The sequence below is a fragment of the Capra hircus genome, chromosome 4 (assembly GCF_001704415.2).
Source record: "Capra hircus breed San Clemente chromosome 4, ASM170441v1, whole genome shotgun sequence".
Taxonomy (NCBI): domain Eukaryota; kingdom Metazoa; phylum Chordata; class Mammalia; order Artiodactyla; family Bovidae; genus Capra; species Capra hircus.
The window spans coordinates 105,886,159-105,897,936 of NC_030811.1; positions in this window are offsets into that span (position 1 = coordinate 105,886,159).

The window sequence follows — 11,778 nt, forward strand, 5'->3', positions numbered from 1 at the left end:
TTGTCCCACATTCAAACTTTAATTCCCCACTCCACCAGTGGACAAGGGTATCATGACCTTTTGAAAGTTTGGGGACAACTCAAAGGGATTACATTAGAAGGGGGAAGAAAATCTTAAAACTGAGTTTTTAAAAAAATTTTTTATTGAAGGATAATTGCTTTACAGAATTTTGTTGTTTTCTATTAAACATCAACATGAATCAGCCATAGGTATATATATATCCCTTCCCTTTTGAAACTCCCTCCCTTCTTCCTCCCCATCCCACCTCTATAGGTTGATACAGGGCCCCTGTTTGAGTTTCCTGAGCCACACATCAAATTCCCGTTGGCTATCTATTTTATACATGGTAATGTAAGCTTCCAAAGGGTAATGTTACCCTTTCCATACAGCTCACCCTCTCCTCCCTTCTCCCCATGTCCATAAGTCTATTCTCCATGTCTGTTTCTCCACTGTTGCCCTGTAAATAAATTCTTCAGTATCATTTTTCTATATTCCATATATGTGCATTAGAATACGATATTTATCTTTCTCTTTCTGACTCACTTCAGTCTATAATGGGTTCATCCATCTCATCAGAACTAACTCAAATGCATTCCTTTTTATGGCTGAGTAATATTCCATTGTGATATATGTACCACAAATTCTTTATCCATTCATCTGTCGATGGACATCTAGGTTGCTTCTGTGTTCTAGCTATTGTAAATAGTGCTGCAGTGAACAACGGGATACATGTGTCTTTTTCAATTTTGGTTTCCTCAGGGTATATGTGTAGGAGTGGGATTGCTGAGTCATATTTTGGTTTTATTCCTAGTTTTTTAAGGAATCTCCATACTGTCTTCCATAGTGGCTGTATCAATTTACATTCCTGCCAACAGTGCAAGAGTGTTCCCTTTTCTCCATATTCTCTCCAGCATTTACTGTTTGTAGACTTTTTGATGAGGGCCATTCCGACCAGTGTGAGATGATATCTCATTGTGTTTTTGATTTGCATTTCTCTAATAATGAGCAATGTTGAGCATCTTTTCATGTGTTTGTTAGCCATCTGTATGTCCTCTTTGGAGAAATGTCTGTTTAGGTCTTTTTCCCACTTTTTGATTGGGTCATTTGTTTTTCTGGTATTGAGTTGTATGAGCTGCTCGTATATTTTGGAAATTAATCCTTTGTCAGTTGTTTCATTTGCTGTCATTTCCTCCCATTCCAAGGATTGTCTTTTCACCTTGCTTATGGTGTCCTTTGCTGTGCAAAAGCTTTTAAGTTTAATCAGGTCCCACTTGTTTACTTTTGTTTTTATTTCTATCACTCTAGGAGGTGGGTCACAGAGGATCCTGCTTTGATTTATGTCATCAAGTGTTCTTCCTATGTTTTCCTCTAACAGTTTTATAGTTTCTGGTGTTACATGTAGGTCTTTAATACATTTTGAGTTTATCTTTGCGTATGGTATTTGGAAGTATTCTCATTTCATTCTTTTACATGTAGCTTTCTAGTTTTCCCAGCACCATTTATTGAAGAGGCTGTCTTTGCCCCATTGTATATTCTTGCCTCCTTTGTCAAAAATAAGGTAACCATAGGTGCATGGGTTTATTTCTGGGCTTTCTATCTTGTTCCATTGGTCTATTTCTGTTTTTATGCCAGTGCCATACTGTCTTGATGACTGTAGTTTTGTAGTATAATCTGAAATCAGGAAGGTTGATTCCACAGCTCCATTCTTTCTCAAGACTGCTTTGGCTATTCAGGGTCTTTTGTGTTTCTACATGAATTGTGAAATTTTTTGTTCTAGTTGCATGAAAAATGCCATTGGTAATTTGATAGGGATCACATTGAATCTGTAGATTGCCTTTGGTAGTATAGTCATTTTCAAAATATTGATTCTTCCTACCCAGGAATGTGGAATATCCCTCCGTCTGTGTATGTCATCTTTGATTTCTTTCATCAGTGTCTTATAATTTTCTGTATACAGTTCTTTTGTCTCCTTAGGTAAGTTTATTCCTTTATATTTAATTCTTTTCATTGCAATGGTGAATGGGATTGATTCCTTAATTTCTCTTTCTGATTTTTCATTGTTAGTATATAGAAATGAAAGTGATTTCTGTGTATTGATTTTGTATCCTGAAACCTTGCTAAATTCACTGATTAGCTCTAGTAATTGTCTGATACTATCTTTAGGGTTTTCTATGTACAGTATCATGTCATCTGCAAACAAGGAGAGCTTTTCTTCTTCTTTTCTAATCTGGATTACTTTTATTTCTTTTCTGATTGCTGTAGCTAGGACTTCCAGAAATATGTTGAATAATAGTGGTGAAAATGGACACCCTTGTCTTGTTCCTGATCTTAGGGGGAATGCTTTCAGTTTTTCACCATTGAGAATAATATTTGCTGTAGGCTTATCATATATGGCCTTTACTGTGTTGAGGCAGGCTCCTTCTATGCCCATTTTGTGAAGAGTTTTAATTATAAATTGGCGCTGAATTTTGTCAAAGGCTTTTTCTGCATCTATTGAGACTATCATATGGTTTTTCTCTTTCAATTTGTTAATATAGTATATCACATTGATTGATTTGCATGTATTAAAGAATCTGTGCATCCCTGGAATAAACCCAATTTGATCATGGTGTATGAGCTTTTTGATGTATTGCTGAATTCTGTTTGCTAAAATTTTGTTGAGAATTTTTGCATCTATGTTCATCAATGATATTGGCCTATAGTTTTCTTTTTTGTGTGTTGTCTTTGTCTGGTTTTGGTATCAGAGTGATGGTGGCCTTGCAGAATGAGTTTGAAAGTGTTCAGTCCTCTGCAATTTTTTGAAAGCACTTTAGAAGGATAGGCATTAGCTCTTTGCTAAATGTTTGGTAGAATTCTCCGGTGAAGCCTTCTGGTCCTCAGATTCTGTTTTGGAGGAGATTTTTTATCACAGCTTCAATTTCAGTGCTTGTAATTGGGTTGTTCATAATTTCTGTTTCTTCTTGGTTCAGTCTTAGAAGATTGAACTTTTCTAAGAACCTGTCCATTTCTTCCAGCTTACCCATTTTTATTTATTTATTTTTTTTGCAGGGGGGTTTTAGCTCTAAAAGGTCTTATAGGTCTTCATAGAACAATTCAACTTCAGCTTCTTCAGCTTTACTGGTCAGGGCATAGACCTGGATCACCATGATATTGAATGGTTTGCCTTGGAAATGAACAGAGATTATTTTGTCAGTTTTGAGATTGCATCCAACTACTGCATTTCAGACTCTTTTGTTGACTATGATGGCTACTCCATTTCTTCTAAGGGATTCCTGCCCACAGTAGTAGATATAATGGTCATCTGAGTTAAATTCACCCATTCCAGTCCATTTTAGTTCGGTGATTCCTAGAATGTCGATGTTCAATCTTGGATCTCCTGTTGGACCACTTCCAATTTGCCTTGATTCATGGATCTAACATTCCAGGTTCCTATGTAATGTTGCTCTTTCTAGCATCAGACCTTGCTTCTATGACCAGTCACATCCACAACTGGGTGTTGTTTTCACTTTGGCTCCATCCCTTCATTCTTTCTGGAGTTATTTCTCCACTGATCTCCAGTAGCATATTGGGCATCTACCGACCTGGGGAGTTCATCTTTCAGTGTCCTATCTTTTTGCCTTTTCATACTGTTCATCAGGTTCTCAAGGCAAGAATACTGAAGTGGTTTGCCATTCCCTTCTCCAATGGACCACATTCTGTCAGACCTCTCCACCACGACCCGTCTGTCTTGGGTGGCCCCACAGGGCATGGCTTAGTTTCACTGAGTTGGACAAGGCTGTGGGCCGTGTGATCAGATTGGCCTGTTGTCTGTGATTGTGGTTTCAGTCTGTCTGCCCTCTGATGCTCTCTCTCAGCACCCACTGTCCTACTTGGGTTTCCCTTACGTTGGACACGGAGTGTCTCTTCATGGCTGCTCCAGCAAAGCCAAGCCGCTGCTCCTTACCTTGGATGTGAGGTGTCTCCTCTCTGCCACTCGCAGCTCCTGTGCCACAGCCACTGTTCTCCACTCAGGCACCATGCCCTCTCTCAGCGCTCACCATCTTACATGGGTTTCTCTTACCTTGGACATGGGTTATCTCTTCACAGCTGCTCCTGAACTTGGATGTGGGATATCTCCTCTCAGCTGCTCCTGTGCTGTGCAGCCACCAATGGCCACTCTTGCACTGCGTGGCTACTGCTCACCACTCCTGCATGGAAGAATAAAGCAGGGCAAAGGCTAATAGAGTTCTGCCAAGAGAACATACTGGTCATAACAAACACCCTCTTCCAACAACACAAGAGAAGACTCTACACATGGAAATCACCAGATGGCCAACACTGAAATCAGATTGATTATATTCTTTGCAGCCAAAGATAGACAAGCTCTATACAGTCCGCAAAAACAAGACCAGGAGCTGACTGTGGCTCAGATCATCAACTCCTTATTGCCAAATTCAGACTTAATTGAAGAATGTAGAGAAAATCACTAGACCATTCAGGTAGGACCTAAATCAAATCCCTTACCATTAAACAGTAGAACTGACAAATAGATTCAAGGAATTAGATCTGATAGGCAGAGTGCCTGAAGAACTATGGGTGGAAGTTCATGACATTGTACAGGAGTCAGGGATCAAGACCATCCCCAAGAAAAAGAAATGCAAAAAGGCAAAATGGTTGTTTAAGGAGGCCTTACAAATAGATGAGAAAAGAAGAGAAGCAAAAAGCAAAAGAGAAAAGAAATATACCCATTTAACTGCAGAGTTCTAAAGAATAGCAAGAAGAGACAAGAAAGCCTTCCTCAGTGATCAATGGGAAGAAATTGAAGAAAACAAAAGAATGGGAAAGATTAGCGATCTCTTCAAGAAAATCAGAGATATCAAGAGAAACTTTCATGTGAAGATGGGCTCAAGGAAGGACAGAAATGGTATGGACCTGACAGAAGCAGAAGATATTAAGAAGAGGTGGCAACAATACACAGAAGAACTGTACAAAAAAGATCTTCACAACCCAGTTAATCATGATGATATGATCACTCACCTAGAGCCAGACATCCTGGAATGTGAAGTCAAGTGGGCCTTAGAAAGCATCACTACAAACAAAGCTAGTGGCAGTGACAGAATCCCAGTTGAGCTAATTCCAATCCTGAAAGATGATACTGTGAAAGTGCTGCACTCAATATGCCAGCAAATTTGGAAAACTCAGCAGTGGCCAGAGGACTGGAAAAAGTCAGTTTTTACTCCAATTGCAAAGAAAGGCAAGGCCAAAGAATGCTCAAACTACTGCACAGTTGCACTCATCTCACATGCTAGTAAAGTAATGCTCAAAATTTTCCAATCCAGGCTTCAGCAATACGTGAACTGTGAACTTCTAGATGTTCAAGCTGGTTTTAGAAAAGGCAGAGGAACCAGAGATCAAATTGCCAACATCCACTGGATCATCGAAAAAGCAAGAGAATTCCAGAAAGACATCTACTTCTGCTTTATTGTCTATGCCAAAGCCTTTGACTGTGTGGATCACAATAAACTGTGGAAAATTCTGAAAGAGATGAGAATACCAGACCACCTGACCTGCCTCTTGAGAAATCTGTATGCAGGTCAGGAGGCAACAGTTAGAACTGGACATGGAACAACAGACTGATTCCAAATTGGGAAAGGAGTACAACAAGGCTGCATATGGTCACCCTGCTTATTTAACTTCTATGCAGAGTACATCATGAGAAACACTGGGCTGGATGAAGCACAAGCTGGAATCAAGATTGCCAGGAGAAATATCAATAACCTCAGATATGCAGATGACACCACCCTTATGGCAGAAAGTGAAGAAGAACTAAAGGGCCTCTTGATGAAAGTGAAAGTAGAAAGTGAAAATATTGGTTTAAAGCTCAACATTCAGAAAACTAAGATCATGGCATCTGGTCTCATCACTTCATGGGAAATAGATGGGGAAACAGTGGAAACAGTGGCTGACTTAATTTTGGGGGCTCCAAAATCACTGCAGATGGTGATTGCAACCATGAAATTAAAAGACGCTTACTCCTTGGAAGAAAAGTTATGACCAACCTAGAAAGGATATTGAAAAGCAGAGACATTACTTTGCCAGTAAAGGCCCATCTAGTTAAGGCTATGGTTTTCCCAGTAGTCATGTATGAATGTGAGAGTTGGACTATAAAGAATGCTGAGTGCCAAAGAATTGATGCCTTTGGACTGTGATGTTGGAGAAGACTCTTGAGAGTCCCTTGGACTGAAAGGAGATCCAACCAATCCATCCTAAAGGAGATCAGTCCTGGGTGTTCATTGAAAGGACTGATGTTGAAGCTGAAACTCCAATATTTTGGCCACCTGATGCGAAGAGCTGACTCATTGGAAAAGACCCTGATGCTGGGAAAGATTGAGGGTGGGAGGAGAAGGGGACAACAGATGATAAGATGGTTGTATGGCATCACTGACTCAGTGGACATGAGTTGGGTAAACTCCAGGAGTTGGTGATGGACAGGGAGGCCTGGCGTGCTGCAGTTCATGGGGTTGCAAAGAGTTGGACACGACTGAGCCACTGAACTGAAATGATCCATTTTTGCCATATAGTTGCTTATAATAGTCTCTTATAATATTCGTATTTCTGCATTGTCTGTTGTAACCTCTCCTTTTTCATTTCTAATTTTGTTGATTTGATTCTTCTTTTTTTTCTTGATGAATCTGGCTAAAGGCTTGTCAATTAATTTTGTTTATTGTCTCAAAGAATCAGCTTTTCATTTTTTTAATCTTTACTATTGTTTCTTTCATTTCTTTTTCATTTATTTCTGCTAAGATCTTTATGATTTCTTTCCTTCTTTAGTTTTGGGGTTTTTTCCTTCTTTTTCCAGTTGTTTTCGGTGTCAAGCTAGGTTTTCTATTTGAATTTTTTCTTGTTTCTTGAGGTAGGATTGTATTTCTATAAATTCCCTCTTAGGACTGCTTTTGCTGCATCCCATAGGTTTTGAGTTGTCATGTTTTCATTGTCATTTGTTTCTAGAAATTTTTGATTTCCCTTTTGATTTCTTCAGTAACCTGTGGATTATTTAGGAAGGTGGTGTTTAATCTCCATGTGTTTGTGTTTCTCACAGTTTTTTTCTTGTAATTGGTATCTTGTCTCATAGCATTGTGATCAAAGAAGATGCTTGATATGATTTCAACTTTCGTACATTTACTGAGGTTTGATTTGTGACCCAAGATGTGGTCTATCCTGGAGAATGTTCCATGTGCACTTGAGAAGAAGGTGTATTCTTCTGCATTTGGATGGATAGTCCTTAAGATATCAGTGAGATCCATCTCATCTAATGTATTATTTAAGACGTGTTTACTTATTAATTTTCTGTTTTGATGATCTGTCCAATGGTGTGAGTCAGGTGTTAAAGTCTCCACTATTATTGTGTTACTGTCAGTTTCTCCTTTTATGCCTGTTAGTGTTTGTCTTATGTATTGAGGGTCTCCTATATTGGGTGCATAGATATTTACAACTGTTATCTTCCTCTTGTATTGATCATTATGTAGTATCATTCCTTATCTCCTGTAATCTTCTTTATTTTAAGGTCTATTTTTTCGGATATGAAGATTGCTACTCCAGCTTTCTTTTGGTTCCCATTTGCATGGAATATATTTTTCCATCCTCTCACTTTCAATCTATATGTGTCTTGAGGTCTGAAGTGGGTTTCTTGTAGACAGCATATATATAGGGGTCTTGTTTTTGTATCCATTCAGCCAGTCTGTGTCTTGGTTGGAGCATTTAATCCATTTACATTTAAAGTAATTATTGATATATATGCTCCTATTGTTATTTTCTTAACTGTTTGGGGTTGATTGTGTAGATCTTTTTTCTTCTCTTGTATTTCTCAACTATATAATTCTGTTTAACATTTGTTGTAAAGCTGGTTTGGTGGTACTGAATTCTCTTAACTTTTGCTTGTCTGAAAAGCTTTTGATTTCTCCATCAGTTTTGAAAGAGCTCCTTCCTGGGTACAGTAATCTTGTTTGTAGACTTTTCCCTTTAAATACTTTAAATATATCCTGCCATTCCCTTCTGGCCTGCAGAGTTTCTGCTGAAAGATCATCTGTTAAGTGTATGAGATTTCCTGTCTGTTACTTGCTGCTTCTCCCTTGTTGCTTTAAATGTTATTCTTTGTGTTTAATCTTTGTTAGTCTGATTAGTATGTGTCTTGGCATGTTTCTCCTTGGGTTTATCCTGTATAAGATTCTTTGTGCCTCTTGGGCTTGATTGACTATTTCCTTTTCCATGTTGAGGAAATGTTCAAATATAATCTCTTCAAAAAATTTCTCAAAGCCTTTCTTTTTCTCTTCTTCCTCTGTGATGCCTATAATTTGAATGTTGTGGTACATTGGGTTTTGTCCCAGAGGTCTCTGAGACTATCTTCAGTTCTTTTCATTCTTTTTACTTTATTTGGGGCTTCCCTGGTGGCTCAGAGGTTAAAGCATCTGCCTCCAATGCGGGAGACCTGGGTTTGATCCCTGGGTCAGGAAGATCCCCTGGAGAAGGGAATGGCAACCCACTGCAGTATTCTTGCCTGGAGAATCCCATGGATGGAGGAGCCTGGTGGGCTACAGTCCACGGGGTCACAAAGAGTCGGACACGTCTGCTCTTCAGAAGTTATTTCCACCATTTTATCTTCCAGCTCACTGATTCATTCCTCTGCTTCAGATATTCTGCTATTGATTCCTTCTGGAGTATTTTTAATTTCCGTAATTGTGTTTTCCCTGCATGTTTATTCTTTAAGATCTTTGTTAATTGATTCTTGCATTTTCTCTGTTTTGCTTTCAAGGTTTTTGATCATCTTTACTATCATTATGCTGAATTCTTTTTCAGGAAGTTTGCCTATTTCCTCTTCATTTATTTGGACTTCTGCGTTTCTAGTTTGTTCCTTCATTTGTGTAGTATTTCTCTGCCTTTACATTACTATTTTTTTTAGCTAATGTGTTTGAGGTCTCCTTTTCCCAGGCTTCAAGGTTGATTCTTTCTTTTGGTTTCTACCCTTCTAAGTTTGGTCCAGTGGTTTGCATAAGTTTCTTATAGGGTGATATTTGTGCTGAGTTTTTATTTGCTTATTTGTTTTTCCTCTGATGGGCAAGGCTGAGTGACGTGGTAATCCTGTCTGCTGATGATTGGGTTTGTATTTTGTTTGTATTTTGTTGTTTCGATGAGGCGTCCTGCACAGGGTGCTACTGGTGGTTGGGTGATGCCAGGTCTTGTATTCCACTGGTTTCCTTTGTGTGAGTTCTCACTATTTGTTACCCCCTAGGGTTAGTTCTCTGATAGTCTAGGGTCTTGGACTCAGTGCTCCCACTCCAAAGGCTCAGGGCTTGATCTTGTTTGTGTGGGTCTTCAATCCAGGAATGGGTGAGCTAGGTTCTTCTAGCCCAGAGCATCCCATGAGGCTCAGCTGAGATGTTTAGGAGGTTTAGGAGGGCAGGAGACCTACTGAAGTTGCCACAAAATCACAAACTCACAACTGAGCTTTAAACATGATTGCTCCCAGAGACTGAAAAGATGTGAAATTTATAAAGGGATCATCTCATGGGCACCCAACTGAACTGTTGCCTTCATATCCTGTTTCATATGTATTCCCCTTCACTGTTATACACATTCTTCCAAGGCCAAATAATAAGTTTTAGAGATTGTAAAGTCTACATTTTACTGTGTGATGATAATTGGCAGAATCCCCCTCCCAGTAGTTATTTCTCACATCAAAGCCTGATCCAAGTAGAGCAGGCTGCCTCTGTCTCCTAGGCATGCTCTCTAAAATGCAGGCCTCGAGGTTTCAGTGGCTCAGTTGGTAAAGACCTTGGCTGCAGTGCAGGAGACTCAGAATCCATCCCTGGGTTGGAAAGATCCCTGCAGAAGGAAATGGCAACCCACTCTAGTATTTTTGCCTAGGAAATCCCATGAATAGAGGAGCCTGGTGCGCTACAGTCCATGGGCTTGCCAAGAGTCGGACATGACTGAGTGACTAAACCATCACCACTAGACTCTATGATGGGGAGGAGAAAAAGAGGAGACATGCCCAGAGAGACTGATAGCGTTTTTCCCTCACATTTCATTGGCTCTAAGCAGCCACATGGCCCCAAACTAAGTGTGACGGAGGCTGAAATATGTAGTCTGTGTGTCCAGCAACAGGAAATGGTGGTGTAAACTCTTCCATTTGCATAAGAAATGAAATAGCTCTTGAAAGGCAGCATAATCTCCAAAGATTATGCCCAAATATACCTTTTTTACATTATTATGCACAGAAGGCTTATTTTCATTTTGATATTTTTCTGCTTCCAGATTTTGTCCAGGATCCAGACAGTACTTTTAAAAAAGAAAAAGTAATCTCTACAAGGAAAGAAACTTTTTTCCTGCCTTTTTTCCCCATTACTGAATATTCACAATCTAGAATGATGCTTAGCAAGTAGTAGTATTTCAAGAAATATTTAGACTTGGATGAATATAAAACAAGACCCATTAAAGTCATTCCAATAAAATAACCTTAGAATGCAAAGAGAGATTAAATAATTATTCTTGGAAAGCAAGACAGCTATTTTTTTTTTAATTCTTGCTAAACACAACAGTTTGTACTTTAAGAAATTGGTAATATTCAAATATTTTAACCCTCAATACTTATAATTTTATATGGTAGAACTCTGTTTTGTATAATATTTTTATACATATTATATGAACCATATCTTAAAGTATTATTTTAGGTCACTACAGGTCCAACAGAGAAATTGATTAAAAATAAACATATAACTTTGCTTCATTTCTGAGGTATCACATGATTACCATAGAAATATTAAAAATTAAAGCATACAAGTAAAAAGAGGCAGAACCATTAATCTCATTCCAGGGGTAACAGTGGATCATATCCTGATATATTCTTTTCTAAATTATTAACATGTATGTACATACAAATAGTTTAAAATTTTTTGAAATCCTCATGAGGAATGAAAAGGCTAACTTTAGAGGCAGTACAACTTATGTGAGGTGTTTTTTTTTTTTTTTCCACCTGAGTTTTCCCTTCACGAAATATCCTGCTTATCTGACTATGTCATTTAAAATTATAATTTTAATGGCTGTGCAACAATCCACTAAATATCAGTATATGAACCATAAGTTATTATATTGTTGTTGTTGCTGTTTTGTTACTCAGTCGTGTCTGACTCTTTGATACCCCATGAACTGCAGCATACCAAGCTTCCCTGTCCTTCACCATCTGCTGGAGCTTTCTCAAACTCATGTCCATTGTGTCAGTGATGCCATCCAACCATCTCATCCTCTGTCATCCCCTTCTCCTTCTGTCTTTAATCTTTCTCAGCATCAGGGTCTTTTCCAATGAGTCAGCTCTTTGCATCAGGTGGCCAAAGTATTGGAACTTCAGCTTCAGCATCAGTCCTTGCAATGAATATTCAGGGTTGATTTCCTTTAAGATTGACTGGTTTGATCTCCTTGCTGTCCAAGGGACTCTCAAGCATCATCTCCAATACCACACTTCAAAAGCATCAATTCTTTGGTGCTCAGCCTTTTTTATTGTCCAGCTCTCACATCCATACATGACTACTGCAAAAACCATAGCTTTGACTATTTAGACCTTTGTAGTTGAAGTAATGCCTCTGCTTTTTAATAAATGTTTAGGTTTGTCATTGCTTTTCTTTCAAAGAGCAAGTGTCTTTTAATTTCACAGCTGCAATCACCTTCTACAGTGATTTTGGAGCCCAATAAAATAAAGTCTTTCACTGTTTCCATTGTTTCCCGATCTATTTGCCATGAAGTGATGGG